Source organism: Neophocaena asiaeorientalis, unplaced genomic scaffold (genome assembly GCF_003031525.2).
Source record: "Neophocaena asiaeorientalis asiaeorientalis breed wild unplaced genomic scaffold, Neophocaena_asiaeorientalis_V1.1 scaffold14, whole genome shotgun sequence".
Taxonomy (NCBI): Eukaryota; Metazoa; Chordata; class Mammalia; order Artiodactyla; family Phocoenidae; genus Neophocaena; species Neophocaena asiaeorientalis.
The window spans coordinates 6,465,149-6,481,054 of record NW_020175192.1 but is presented as its reverse complement, the minus strand read 5'-3'; the positions used below and the strand labels follow the sequence as shown (position 1 = coordinate 6,481,054).

Sequence of the window (15,906 nt, the reverse complement as noted above, 5' to 3'; positions counted from 1 at the left end):
AGGAAAGGTTTTTAGGTCAGTAGTTGTCTGGATCATGCTGATCTAATCCAAGATCAGATCCTGAATATTAAATGCCTTTTTATTTCTGAGCAAGTAGTCTCAACATCAAGACAGTAGCTTGGATGACTCAGGGACCTGACTTTTGCTGAAACTACTAGTTTTAGTTGTTAAAACACTTTCTAACTCTCCATAATAAAATAAAATCTCAGAATCAGGGTAAGATACTCAAAAATTAAAAGATTCTATTTCCTCAAATTTAGTTCCCACTCAGATAACTAGGGACACTAGTATCAAAGAAAGCCCAATGTAGGATAATTTAACTTTCCTGGATTTGCCAGATTCTCATATTACAAAACCAACCCAGAAGTTCTCCAGTGTTGTTTTAATTCAATCATTTAACTTTCATTTATTTAAAAAAATATTTATTGTGTATCTGTGGTGTGCCAGGCACTGACCCAAGCTCTCCAGACAGAGCTGTGACAAGACACCCCAGCTCTGTGTCACAGAGCTCACATTCCATCTGAGGACTTCTTTCTTTCATTTCACTTCAGCACGTCTAATTCCACACTCAACTTCTTTGAACAACATAAGCAACTCAGAACAAATTTTGGGTTTGATTAAAATACGTAATCATTTTTTCATCCCTCTTCCTACTGTCCCTCTTCTCCTTTTCTTATTAATCTCTTAAAAACACCACTGTCACTACACGTCACTCCCAATTCAAAGGTCTCCAGTAGATCCCCCTGACTTATGGCAGTGAATCTGTGGTCAGTTTTTAACCTCCTCTCCCATCCTAGCCCTTTTTTGAGGACCACTGTTATGTCTGCTTCTGTTATTGAGATGAATAGGGCACATTCCCCTTGTGTATCAGGTTGGAGAATAAAGTACAAATCCCTTATGCTAACTTCAGCCACACCTGACCCCACAACTTGATCAACCTCTGATACAGGAACATTAGTGCACTTGGTGTTACTTATTTTCTACATCCCTGCCTGGAGTCTCTTTCTTTGCTCTTTTTTTTTCTACTGTAAAGGCCCCAGTGCTTTCTGCATCTTCCACTCTTCAGCAATTGCATCTTCTGTTTTCTTCAAATATTTTTCATGTTATTATTTTCATCTCTATTTACTTCAACAGATGAATAGCCTCATGAGGGGTCAGGACTGGAGTTCATAAGTATGTGCCTTGTTCATAGCCCATGAAAGTGCTGGGCACACAGAGGCAGTATAGGATGAATACAAGAGCTTTGGGCTTAGAATCTGACAGACTAAAGAAGAGAAGGAAAAACTATATCGTTTTTAAAAATTGCACATCTGACTCTGTTAACTTGCCAACAAGGGAACGTACAGCAGTGAAGAAACTCACTTAGTTGTTCATCGGATAGAAAAAGAAATAAAGGGATTTTAAGTGCCTGAAAGTCAGAGTTAATGGTGGCTGTGTCAGATACTTGTTAACTGAAGACTAGCATTGTAGATAGAACAGAATGAGCCCGTGGATCCAGCACAATTGGTTGAAATAAGCCTCATTGTTCATTTTTATGGACAGTGTCTTCAGTTAGGTCTGTAAGTATCTAGAACACTGGGGTCATTCAAAGTTCATATCTTCTATTTGATGCAGCTGTTTAGAGTTCGGTATTAGGACACACAACAGTGAACTTTGATGTCTCCTCCCGATTTATTACCTTAAGTGGCAAATGTCCTCTATGAAGGTTTGTTTAAAACTTTTAAAATAGTTAACATGTATACATTGTCTAGCATGTTGTACACACTTAATACAATTAATGTGACATTTTTATTAAATAATACTTACTAATTGATTAATTTTTAAATCAGTCCCAAAAGGCATGTCCTTAATTTTTATTATCTTTGGAAAGAATTTGGGGAATGAGGAGAGCTAAATATATTGATTTTAATAAGTATATTAAGGGGTTATATATAATTCATTTGTAGTTGGACAATGCAATCTGAATTAATTTTTCTTTAAATTTATTGATGCTGGATTTATGGCCCAAATGTGGTTTCTTTTCTATGAAAATGGATTCTATCCTGATCGTTGGTCATGTTGAGTTTTTCTACATTCATGCTGATTTTCTGTCCAAGCATTTTATTCATTATTAAAAGAAGGGTGCTGATTTCTCCACGTATAATTATGTCTTCTATTTCTCCTTTCAGTTCTATCAGGTTTTCTTAAAATAAACTTTATTTTTTAGAGCAGTTTTCAGTTCACAGCAAAAGTGAGTAGAAGGTACAGAGATTCCCATATATTCCTTATCCTGACACACGCACAGCCTCTCCCTTTATCAATATCCCCCCAAGAGGGGTACATTGTTTACAGTTGGCGAACTTACATTGACACATCAGTATAATCCAAAGTCCGTTGTTTACATATAATTACATATAACACAAAGGTTTTTAGTTGTACTTAGGGGGAATAGGGGAAATTGTCTAATTTATCTTCTCAGAAGTGGGAATCCCAATGCAATATTTAAAAAATCAAAATGTATGCCAAAAATCCATGTAAACAAAATGTCAGAACTTTTAAATAAAGACAGGATCAGTATTACTGAATTTCCTCTTATTTCAAGCTCCAGTATGACCCTTCACAGCACTGTTATTGACATTCTTTATATTTAAAATTTAGGATTTACCTTCATGTAGCAAACAACCAACCAGTGGCTTCCATAAGAGAGAAATTTCTTTCTTGCATAGAGAAAGTCCTGAGTCAGCAGCTCTGGGCTGGGAGAGAGTTCCACGGCACTATCAGGACTTTGGTCTCCTGACTTTTCATCTCACCATTTTCAGCCTATGCTTTTTTTTTCTTGTTTTTTTTTTCAAGGTCACCTTGTGATGTGCATGACTGTGTTGAATAAGAAGAAGGAGAAATGACAGAAGAGCGCAGAGGGGTCCTCTCTCATCTGAGACAGCACTTTTCAAGTAGCCTTTCCACAATTCCACACATTTCCACATACATCTTCTTGGTAAAGATTCATCCCTTTGCCATTTCTAGCTGGTAAAGAAGGTTGGGGGTAGAGTCTTTTATTCTGGGCTGCAGTGTGCTTAGCTGAAAATCAGAGTGCCCTATTTAAACAAGAGGAGACCAGATGTTGGGGGAAGGGAATTAGCAATCTCTAACAAACATATAATACCATGCTAGATCCCAAAGTCTGAAGGAGGCTGACCCAATTCCTGTTTATTTCATAATGCCGTAAATATTGGTAAATAGTGATAATTTTCTTTGGAGGAAAATGCAAAGTCAAATGCACTAAGTATAGGTTCAAGAATTCTAAGGTACATGCATACTGAGAATAGTTGGAAAATATCAACACTAACAGTTTCGCTCACTATCTTCCTAGGGCTGATTTGGAAGTTCTACCTTATCATCCGGGTCAATGTGAATGGGTGTGATTTTAGATCCAAGGGGTAATTTGTCCCATTTACTGGGAAAATATATGTGGTTTTTTTTTTTTTTCCTTCATGTCAGGCCCATTGCTCTGAATATTAAAGAGGCAAGTTCTCATCAGCTTCACGATACTGTGGTTGACGTCAATATGTTCTCACTTCCTGAGCTTAAATCCCCTTACTTCTCACTGCTGACAGCTGTCTAGCAGGGCTGTAAAGTTTTCCAGGGCGACTATTCAGTCTGGAGCAGCATATCTATTTGAGGAAGAAACTTATATTGTAACAGTTTTGAACAAGGTTAATAGGTTTTTTGTTTTGTTTTGTTATCGGGCTGGGAGCTCCAAACCAAGTGCTAAAAGGCAGGATTTTATTAAATCTTTAAAGGAAAACACAATAAAGCCATGGATCTGCAATAGGAAAAGTTTTGTTTGTTTAAAGCCCAAAATACATCAATCAATCCATCAGTCACAGAAAAAAAATATAAAGCACACATGGAGTAAAATATACCATTTTAGTTTCATTGCTTATATTTACCTGATTTATAGATTTTGATGGAACAGAGCATGTTAAAGACGAGTTCAGAAAACATTTCAGTATACCCCAATTTGGGGGAACAAGGGCAGAAAGGAAAGAAAGAACTATTAAAAAGACTTGGTTAATCAGAAAACACTATTCAGATGATAGGAATAGGATGCCGATGTCTCCAAAACATGAGTGATGAACACTTGGTACCATCTCTCAAAGAGACGAAGATAGTCCCTTAAAGGTACACATTGGGAATGAGTCAGAGGCAGGGCTGGAACAGATCTACACCTTCTAACTACAGAAAAACATGCTGCTGTCCAGGTCGGGGGACATAGCAGGCATGAAAAGTAGTGAGGCAAAGGGGCAGCCAGGCCCATGCTTGCGAAGAGCAGAGAGGCAGGAGGGGGCAGCTCAGGGGTCCCCCAGTGTTGTTAGGTCACTGACATGCGCCCTGCCGTCTGCTTGAGCTGAGAGTCTCAACATTTCTTTCACCTCTTACCACAGTTTTCTGAAATGTGATATTCCTGCATCACTGTTCATAGTTCTTCAGTTCTCTTCTACTCTTAAGCCACTGCAAGTGCCCACAGTGGTGAATTAGGAGGAACTTGTCCACAGGATTAAACAAAAATGGCCATATCCTCTTAACCCTGGAAGAAAATGAAATTAAGGTAAAGGCCCTTTCCTCTCCTAGGCTGATGGCTTTGCCCTCTGATTTATGGGCTGGTAGGAAAAAGCCATTCTGCACCCCACTCCACTTTACACAAACATCACATGCGTGCAGCGCACAGCCCCATGGAGGGGGCAACAACCGCCCGATTTGTCTTTGGAAAGTTTCTGTCTCTCCCTCCTCTGACTGGCTCATCTCCACTTGCCGATGCTGTCTGTGTGCGGGTCACCTGTACCAGGGCCCTCCTGAGATGGTGACACAGGCTCCTCCACTCAGAATCCATCACTCTAATTTTCCCTTTATCTCTGTTCTATAATTTCCCAGAAAATAGCTGTGTAATTCATTGGTGACTTGCTAGTATTGAGTTGCTGCAATTAATTCTTACGAGAGATGTTAAATTCAAGAAGAGAACCCAAGAAAGAAATCTCCTAGTCCACAGGTACTCGCTGGTGAATAAAATGCCATGGAGAAAATAGTTAGGGCTGTTAGGATTTCAAGTCACTCTCTAGAGATTTCTGCCAGGATTAACCTTCTCCCCAAGGGAGAATCGGGAGCTCCCTGGCTACCAACAGCTCCCTGGTTGTCCTTCCAACTTGAAGGAAATGCATGGACCGTGGTCATATTCTGTCCTCAGAAGCTCCACTGGACTCTCTAATCACCTCAAAGCCCAGGTTCTGAGAATGGGAAAGAAGAAACTTACATAATAAGGAGAAATGTCTATTGCTGCAACTTCAGCCTCCTGGATTCCAGAAGATCTGTTCCGTGTTCCACATTGTAATTCAAGACTGCATGAGTAGGAAGAAAATATATGTGGCATAGAAGAAGCGTGAAGTAAAGTTTAAAATAGTAAAGTAATATATATTCAGTCACAACTCTAGATAATCCTGTTTAAGGAGTGTTTCTTTCCTTTGTTTAATTTAGTCCATCAGATGTCTGTGGCATCATCATAAGATTTTAAACCAAAGAGATGAGCTCCCTATGTTAAAGGGGAAAAATTCTCTTCAGAAATGTTAGCAAAAATGGGTTGAAATGTTGAATATCATTCTCTCAGATAAATCTGACAGAATACAAATCTCTCTTAATAGGTCTTATCGTCTTTTAAAAAATGCACCGGGAAAAAAATGGTCTCTTCTCTTCACATGCTTTGAATGGATTTAATCCTCCTCATTTGTCTCCTGACTTTGAACTGCAAAACAAAGGACATGGAAGACCAAGGTAGGAGCTTAGATTCTTGCATAAAATGGGATTTGGGATTTATTCAGGATGTAGCCCAATCCAGAAGAAATCATAACCCAGAACAGTTGCCAAACCAGAAGCCAGTTTTGAGTTTTCCTGTCACCTGATACTTTCTGATCTTGCATTTTGTTCAGACTCGGAGTTCATTTGGACTTTAATCACATTTGTAGAGTAGTCAAGCTGACAACATCAACAAATGCAGTGTATATAGATTTTCTGTTCCTCAGAACATGGGCAGCCCCTACCAGGAGTCGATTCTTGTATTTTTTTGGTGGTGGCGTGAAGGGACTGAATTGAATGATTTCTTCTTTATTAAAGAAATAATACTCAGGACTTTGAGATCACACTGTCTTTGGTTGAGTTATAAGCTTTTATAACGCAGTATCCCTTAATGTTGACCAAATTAATAATTATGTTTACCTCTTCCTTAAGTTTCCTGAATTCTGTTTTTCTAGCTTTATTGAGGTATAATTGACATAATGACATTGTATGAGTTTAAGGTGTACAAGGTGATGATTTGATGCATGTATATATTGCTAAATGCTTACCACAGTAAGGTTAGTTAACAAGGTTAGTTCACGTAATTACCATTTTCTTGTTGTTGTTTCTGTTGTTATGGTGAGAACATTAAAGCTCTAATTTCATAGCAACATTCAAGTATCCAATACAGTATCGTTAACTATGGTCACCACACTGTACCCTGGAGCCCTGGATCTTATTCATCTTATAACTGAAAGTTTGCACCCTTTGACCAGTATCTCGCCATTTCCCCAACTCCTCAAGCCCTGGCAATCGCCATTCCCCTGGTGATATTTATTTAGTTAGTTTTATTCCCGTGGTAATATTTATTTTATTTTATTATTTTGAAACTTTCTGTTTCTATGAGGTCAAGGTTTTTAAGTTCCACATATAGTTGAGATTATACGCTTGATAAGAAGAGTTGGGAACCCCAGTTCATGTCCAAAACAACAAACTCTTGGTTTAAAATACATACATTTTCCCAGAAAAAAAAAAAAAGAGAATTTGCTTTAAGATATTCTTCACTTGAAGTTTAAAGCAGTAAATATTGAAAAGAACAAAATTCCTGAAACCTAAAATGTAAAATATATTTTAACAAGCCAAGGATTCTACTGTATTGATCATATAAGCCACTGGAATGAATCAAATGTGATTCCCTTCTCAAATTAGAAACACTATTTCAGCAAGATAGTCAGTGTTGGAGTCAATGTTTGGTAGAGGCCTGTGCTTGCATGTGCGAGTGTTACTGAACCAGTATGATCCAATCACTTAAAAAATTTCTTATATTCCCAGAACTAGGCAGTTCGGGCTCAGTGAGGATTCATGAGAATTGCTCTGTCAATTAACAGTAGAAGAACAGAGAGAGTTTGATAACCTAAAGCTCAGAAAATCTTTAGGACTCACAATGCTGAGATATTTTAAGGTAGAAATCAATCATGTGGATTTCAATTCTAGATTCCTAAGAACAGGTGCAACAGAGGATGCCAGGTGTGGACTGGTGAACCCTTCTTCTCACGGGTTACACAGCGAAACAGGTTATTGAGAAGTAGGGGCTACGCTGAGACAGAGAGTTATGATGTCCTGCAGTTCATAAGTGTGTGTTCAACAGCAGGCACTCTGAGTAACATGAAAAAGGCTGAAGATTTCTGGAGAAAACTTGGAATACTTCATGGCTAAGCTAAGTCTGTGTGACGTTTACTAAGAGATGTCACAACAGAATCATTAGCATCGTGCCTGTAATGAACAATACTGCATTATACACCGAAACATTTGCTGAGAGGGTAGAGCTCATGTTAAATGTTCTTACCACAATTTTAAAAAACTGATAAACCTATTTTAAAAGAAGTACAAAGAAATCTTAAACTTTATTCAGTAGTTTTAGACCCGTGGTAATATTTATTTTATTTTATGATTTTGAAACTTTCTTGTGAATATTGTATTATGCTACAAATAGTCATTTCCATATTATATGCCATGATTTCAATGTATGGGAAAAGAGATGCAAATCTAAAGTTCAAGAAATTAAGTTAAATCTTTTGTTATGTTAAACTTGAAATGAAAATTATATGAACTCAAGATTTAAAAAAAAAATAATGCATTCATGGAAGGGCTGATGAGGAGTAATATCCAAGTAGAACTGAGTACCACTCATATCCAAAGTTTGTTTTCTAAATACTGTTCTCCTCTAAAGGGGACAGAGTTCTTTTCTTAAAATGGCTGCCTTCAGATCTGACAGGGAAAGTACAGGGTATTGGGACATATTTTTGTACCAGAAAGCAAAGAGGCGTTCAAAGACCAATGGAGTTCTGTCAGAAGGACCCAGGACCCAGTTGAAAGGGCTTCTATTGACAAAACTTGAAACGATATGAGCAAAAGTAATAATAATAAATGCATTTCATTGCAGCATGTTGAACATATACAATTTCAGTCCACTGAAACACACACACACACACACACACACACACACACACAGATAGGTAGATATATAGATGTATCTGTATTTCATTGTGGATTGAAATTACACACACATTAAAAAAAAAGCTTTCACTGGAGATGACAGTTACACCAACTTCTTTAAAAGTAAATTAGCAAGAAAGAATTAATTAGGCATTTATACTTTTAGTGACTATGACATGTCACCAAATGGCCCTAATTGGTGAGGAAACACTATTTTATTATAAAAGAAAATCAGCTAATGATTATAGATGAAATGACAGGGAGAAAAACCCCACCATTGAATAGCTCCAACTAGATACTCGAGTCAGGCAAGGATCATTGGTGAATGCTAAAACCATTAAGTGAAAAGTGGGTGTGCTGAAAATACTGCCACCCTGATGAATTCCCAGTTGTAAAGGAGAAAACGTACCTTTACAATGGAGAAATGTTTGTCACTCTCATGAGTAATGAGGCAACTAGTCATTTTGTGCCTCCTGATAGGCTGCAATGTAAAGTACTCAGCATCACCAATGAGTTATTTTGTTAAAATTGTGGTAGAATATACATGACATAAAATTTGTTGTTTTAACCATTTCTGAGCACACAGTTCAGTGGCCTTAAGTACATTCAGCATTGTTATGCAGCCGTCACCACTACCCATCACTAGAACTTGCTTGCACCATCCCACACTGAGACTGGGTAGCCGCTAAACTTGACTTCCCGTTCCTCCCTTCCCCAGGACGCTGGGAACAGCCATAATGCTCTCTGTCTTTAAGAATTTGACCATTCTAGAAACTTCATATGTGTGGAATCATTACAATATTTGTCCTTTTGTGATTGGTTTATTTCACTTAGTATGACGTCATCAAGGTTTATTATCCATGTTATGGAGTGTGTCAGAATTTCCTTCTTCTTAAGGTTGAATAATATCCCTTTCTACATATATAAAAACATATTTCGTTTATCCACTCACTTACTGACGGGCATTTAAATGTGAGACTGCCAGTCATGCTCTTCTCTTTCCATATTGTTTTGGGTATTCAGGGTGCCTTAAGAATCCACATAAAATTTAGAATAGATTTTTCTACATCTGCAAGAAACATCATTGGGATTTTTATAGGGATTGCGTTGAGGCTGTAGATTGCTTTGGGTAGTATTGGCATCTTAACAATACAGAGCCTTCCAGTCCAGGAACACAGAATATTTTTCCATTTGTTTTCTTTCATGTCTTTCAGCAGTGTTCTGTAGTTTCAATGGACAAGTCTCTTAACTCCTCGGTTAAGTATATTCTTAAGTATTTAACCTTAGGGATGCTCCTGAGAGTGTAATTGTTTTTTTGGTTAAGTTTATTCTTAAGTATTCTATCCTTAGGGTTGCTCCTGAGAATGTAATTGTTTCTTAATTTCCTCTTTGGGTTGTTCACTGTCCACATACAGAAATGCAGCTGATTTTTGCATGTTGACTTTGTATCCTGCAACTTCACTGCATTAGTTCATTAGTTCTAACAGGTTTTTAAAAAATCTTTAGTGTTTTCTACATATAAGATCATGTTGTCTGTGAACTGAGATATTTTACTTTTTCCTTTCCAATTTGGATGACTTTTCTTTCTTTATTGTTCTTGCCCAATTTCTCTGGCTAGGACGTCCAGTCCTGTGTTAAATAGGAGTGGCAAAAGTAGGGCTTTTTGTCTTATTCTTACTGCAAGAGGAAAAACTTTGCATCTTTCACCATTGGGCATGATGTTAGCTGTGAGTTTTTCATATATGAATTTTATTATTTTAAGGTAGTTTCCTTCAATTCCTAGTTAGTTGAGTGTTTTTATCATGAAAGTGTGTTGAATTTTTTCAAATGTTTTTTTGGAATAATAATTTTCTTTATGTCATTGTGGTGTTTCACATCGATCAATTTTTGTATGTTGAACCAACCATGCCTTCCAGGTATAAACCCTTGTTAATCATGGGCATATCTTTTTAACATGCTGTTGGATTCAGTTTGCTGGTATTTTGTTGGGAATATTTGGATCAATGTTCATTAGCAATATTGGTATGTAGTTTTCTTTCCTTGTAGCGTCTTTGTCCCGCTTTGGAATCAGGGTCATTCTGGCCTCACAGAATGAATTAGGAAATGTTCCCTCCCCTTCAGCATTTTGGAAGAATTTGAGATTCTGTTAATTCTTTTCAAACGTTTGGTAAAATTCACTAGTGAAGCCATCTGGCCCGAAACTTATTTGTTGCAATTTTTTTTTTAATTGCTGATGATATATCCTTATTTCTTAGTGGTCTGTTGAGATTTTCTACTTCTCGATGATTAGACTTAGTAAGTTGTATGCATCTAGGAATTTGTGCGTTTCTTGCAGGTTATCAAATTTGTTGGCATGTAATTCTTCATAGTAGTTAGTCCCTTGGGACTATTTTTATTTCTGTAAAGTCAGTATTAATGTCCCCACTTTTGTTTCTGATTTAATTTATTGGAGACTTTTCTCTTTTTTTGTTAAGTTAATCTAGCTAAAGAGTGTTAATTTTCTGATTTTTTTGAAGCAGAAACAAGGATCTTGATTTCATTGATTTTCTCTGTTGTGTTTCTATTCTCTATTTTATTTCTCTCTGCTCTAATATTTACTATGTTCTTCCTTCTAGCTTTGAGTTTAGTTTTTTCTCCTTTTTCTAGTTCTTTAAGGTATAAAGTTAGGCTGTTCATTTGTGACATTTGTTCTTTTTTAATATAAGCACTTAGAACTATAAATTTCTCTCAGCAGAAAATGTCTGATTTTTAAAATTTGTATATGGATTTTATGTTTTCTAATATTATACGTACATCTATGTATGTGAGCTGTGTAGCATGTATATATGATACAAATACGGCAAAATGTTGACAATTGTTTGATTTAGGTGGTGAGATATGGAGGATGCTTGTACCGTTCTTCTTGCTTTTAAATATGTTTAATATTGTTAGAAATAAAATGCTTAGGGACTTCCATGGCGGTCCAGTGGTTAAGACTTCACCTTCCAACTCGGGGGGGTGCAGGCTCGATCACTGGTCGGGGAGCCAAGATCCCACATGCCTCGCAGCCAAGAATACAAAACAGAAAACAGAAGCAATATTGCAACACATTCAACAAAGACTTTAAAAATGTGCCACATCAAAACCAAAATCTTTTAAAAAACATGCTTAAAATTCAAGAGGTTATCTAAGTTGGGTGGGACAAGATTCAAGAGGATTTGGAAAAACCCCTCAGACGAGCGTAGACTGTGGTGGAAATAAACAGGGAGCTGAAGTAGCTAAACAAAGTTCATTGTGGTTCAGATGCTCCCCACTTCCAGTAACCTCGCAGTCACGTCTCTCTAGCATGTGTGTGTCTGATGGTTATTAGCGGGGTGCTGAAGTTTTTCTTCCCAGTAGATTACAAGGAGCTTGAATATAGCAACATGGTACTCCTTGTAGCACCTACACATTCAGGTACTGCAGTAATTGTAAGTCACCAAGAGACTCATGAAAGCTGCAAGAGGGAGATGCTAGATTACCCAAAAAAAATGCTATACTCCTCCACTTCGACCTTTATCCTATGCCTCTTTGCAATGTGACTTTACAGGACTTCCAGCAAGTGGCAAAACCTATTCCTCAGTCTTTGCATCTGGACTGTACTTGCTTTGACCACAGAACATGACAGGAATGATGCTGTACCAGTTCTGGGCTTACTTCTCAAGAGGCCCTGCATGCCTCCTTCTCTCCCAGAACCCTCCCAGCCACCGTGTGAACTGACAGAGGCTGGCCTGCTGTGTATTAAAAGATAGTTTCTCTATTGTCCCCAGTACCTCAGCTAAGAAGCAGCCAATCCTCAGAAGCAGAGCCTGCTCACTGGGCAAAAGCTGACCGCAGGTGCATTAAGGGACCGAACTGAGTACAGAAGTGCTGGTGCACAGAACTGTAAGCTAAATAAATGTTTGCTGTTTTAAGTTACTCTGTTTGGGGTGCTGTTTTGCCCAGAGAAAGATAAGTGATGCGAGGGAAGAAGGGGAGGAATAAGAAAAAGAAGAGAGAAGGAGGCAGGAAGGGAGAAGAGAGGACCTGAACATATGGCTGACTTTCCTCACGAAGTCCTGAATCCTGTATTTTATTTAATCAGGGTTGCTGCTGCATTGGTAGCATTCAGCAGGGTCACCAAAGTTATGTTGCATTCCTTCTGTTTTATCAAACTTGAGATTTGAAATATTCATACAGATAAAAGAACACATTACAATTCGGGAGAAGTTTCTTCATTTGCCGTTAGCTCAGAAGCAGCACCTGCCTTCCGGCGATGGGTAGGGACTTAAGTCTCACCGAACAATTCTTCCTTCGATTGAGCCCACATACCAGAACATGATTGCTTTCCTGTGTCTGTTAGGATACTGATGCTTTACCTTTTCAAGGCTGTTGATAGAGGTTTGAGTGAGGTGATGTTTTGTAAAGACATTGACCAGATTCCCGAATCCACAGGAATTCTGGACTCTAGTCAGAAGCCTCTAATTTCTTTTTATCCTCTCCTCCTTACACCTCCTCTGAGTGCAACAAATATGTACATCAGGAAACACGTGTGGGACGTTATCCAGTGAAAGACCTGAAAAGTGTTGAGTTTATCAAAGTTTATAATTATCTATTTGATCTGCGATCGGAATGTCAGTGTTCTATCTTGATGCTATGCAAAGACCTCAAAGGATATCTATGGACAGAGGAGCTTAAAGAAAAAAGTAGAGGAGGTAAAGTTAGAGAAATATCAAACCGAATAATCACTCAATTGCTTACCTTCCTGCCGAGGGTTTTGAAAATTTACAAGAAGCTTGGGTAACTAAGAAGCAGAGGTGCTTGTGTTATCAGAGAATAGATTGGAGAAAACAGAGGAGACCTGGGACAGAGACATCTGAGCTGCTTTTGCTTCTGTAATTTTGGCTTCAGCCATCTTTCTTTTAGATCTTGATCTTTTCATTCAGTGGACTCCTCTAGCAGTTCAAAAACATTACTAATGCCAATGAATTGAATTTTATTTATCAGTATTCCTGGACCTGTTAAACAGTCACGTCAGTGCACTTCCATGCCCCTCCCATCCCTCCCTCACTCCAGGGTGAGAAGGGCTGGAGGAGACCGACGGTTCCCGACACGTTTGTGCAATGGAATTGTGCTAGATGTTTTAAGACATATAGATGTCCAGCTAGATGGATATCTCTGAGGGCAGGAGCCTGGTCACCTAAATTCAGAAAACTCCCTGCAGCCATCCAGGTGCTGGTTCATGACCAGATTTTTGGAAACCACTGGACAAGATGAAATTACGGCCAAGAGTCTACGATAAGGTATTTGTAGAGCTTTTGGTAGATTGATTGCTGTAGCATTAGTTTGGGCACTTACGTGAATACGCCATTTGAGTGAGGTTCTAAAGCAGAGAATACAAGCATAAATACCTACAGAATGAAGTGGGCAAGTGGAAAGTATAAAAACCTGGAGACCGACGTCCCCTCTAAAAGTCATAGCCTATTCCTGCCATCTAGGAATGAGGGTGCATTTTTTTAAGACATCCAGAAACCCGGATATTTTAAAGTGAAATTTCTTGATTTAAAAAGGTTAAGAACGTATTTTTTAAAGCTTAAAACACTGTTTTTGGGCCCAATTTGATATTTCTCTGGGCTTGAACATAACTACCCTATGAGCTACCTTAGGGTATCTGCAAATGCGATGTTGCCTCTGCAGGTGTCGACTCTACTAAAAGTTCTGAAGTATTCCAAGTATCAGAAGACTTTGAGGACAACAAGGAAATTAGAGCACATTGAATGATGGCTAATCTTTACAAAATAGAATTTTTTCACCTTGGTATGCATTAGTGAAATATGACCTCATCCTAAAGACAGACTGATGGGATTCCGAAACATCACTCTCCCCACACATAAACTCAAGCATGAGGACTTATTTCTCTTTCAGTGTCTGTCTGTGTGAGTTTATGTACATGGCTTGTTTGTTTTTGGCTGGAGGAAGTCATGTTATACAGAGGCATTGGGTGTAAAAAGGTAATGGAACAATGGCTCCCACTCTCAGTGTTTTCTGAGCTGCAGTTTTTCAGTTCTCATGGAGAATGGTGTTAAAAACCACAGATAAAAATCATTATTTCCTTGAGAGATCTTGTGAGGTTCTGAGCCCAGAAAGCACCCAGGGGAGAACGTCTACACAGAGTCAGGAAGATGGTCATTCCCTCTGTTGTTCTCCGGGTTATCACATGGGTCTAGCGCTTGGAGGACTCAAGGACAGCTTCATTTGGCATCTCAAGGATGTGGAAGCTCTTAGTAGGTTGGGTCAGGGGTTCAGCATCTTACAAAGGATGGCACTGAAAGTGACAAATGACCTATTTTGAGACATTTGGAAGCAGGCACCATCCACAAGGAGACAGAGTTGACATAAGCCAACTCATTCCTGCAAATCAGTGAAACCATCCAGGGAATAACCAGAAAATTGACCCCTGCCCACTATAAACCCACCACCATCACCATCTGTGGCCCTACTGAATGCATTATTCACCCTAATGATATCTTTATTAAGGCTGACCTAAGCTAATCCGCTATTCAGGTTGTTAGGTTCTTTTCGGTGAATATTGGTTGCCTCTGGTGATGAGTGATGGTTGGAGCCATTTGTTTTCTCTGCAATGTTATTGCCAGATATTATGTTTTAAAGAAAGCAAAAACCATACCTAAGCACCAGTATCGATTAGTGAGCAGGCATCAAGACGTGAATAATGAGGTCTTGCAAGTCAGGTGAAGTCCCCAATCTCCATCCTCTCCACCCTGTTCTCTAGGCACTCCACGAGTCTCTTGAACCAAAGGCTCATCCAGCCACAACAAGTATTCTGATGGCAGAAACAGCTATGTTCCTAGTTTGAGTAGAGCAAAGAATTCTCTCTCAAGTGGGGAACTCTGGAATGAGTGGAGTTCTAAACCTAGGATACTACTCAAAAAATAGGCTGCTGGGATTGTCAGAGTGTTAATTCTGCAAGTGTAGATTCTTCTGTACACATCTTTCCGCCTGACACACACTGACACTATGCATTTCTCCAGTGACATAATTTAATATCCTTTACATTAATTAATAAACCTTCCAGTGCCAAATCAGACTGATATGTGTAAGGGGAACTATACAATAAGGTTTTCAGATTCTAGCCAACCAGTTCTGATATATTCTGAAATGCAAGTTACCGAGCAGCTTACTTCACATGTTACGTGACCATTCCTGCACTCTAGATCAATGTTAATTTAGATATGCACACCTTACACTGCCAAACGGAAGCACTTCAAATACATTTTAGAAAATAGAGTAATATTCCAAGGAACTCACTTTTCAGTGAATTCACTTTACAGTGAAAGAATGCAAGCCCTTGGGATTCACTGATCTTACCCTCCAATCCAACATCTAGAAGCAGCTAGTTTTTTTTTTTTTTTTTTTTGCGGTACGCGGGCCTCTCACTGTTGTGGCCTCTCCCGTCGCGGAGCACAGGCTCCGGACGCGCAGGCCCAGCAGCCATGGCTCACGGGCCCAGCCACTCTGCGGCACGTGGGATCTTCCCAGACCAGGGCACGAACCCGCGTCCCGTGCATCGGCAGGCAGACTCTCAACCACTGT

The 15,906-nt window shown here is 38.8% G+C and overlaps 1 protein-coding gene across 1 annotated transcript in view; it reads left to right on the top strand.

The window, feature by feature from the left end:
- KCNU1 (potassium calcium-activated channel subfamily U member 1) overlaps positions 1–15,906 on the top strand; it is a 171,975-nt gene that overhangs the window by 1,965 nt on the left and 154,104 nt on the right. Inside the window, exons 2-3 of the mRNA XM_024764958.1 lie at positions 2,833–2,974; positions 5,673–5,802. The gene's annotated coding sequence lies outside the window, so the exon portion shown is untranslated. The remainder of the gene's footprint in view (positions 1–2,832; positions 2,975–5,672; positions 5,803–15,906) is intronic.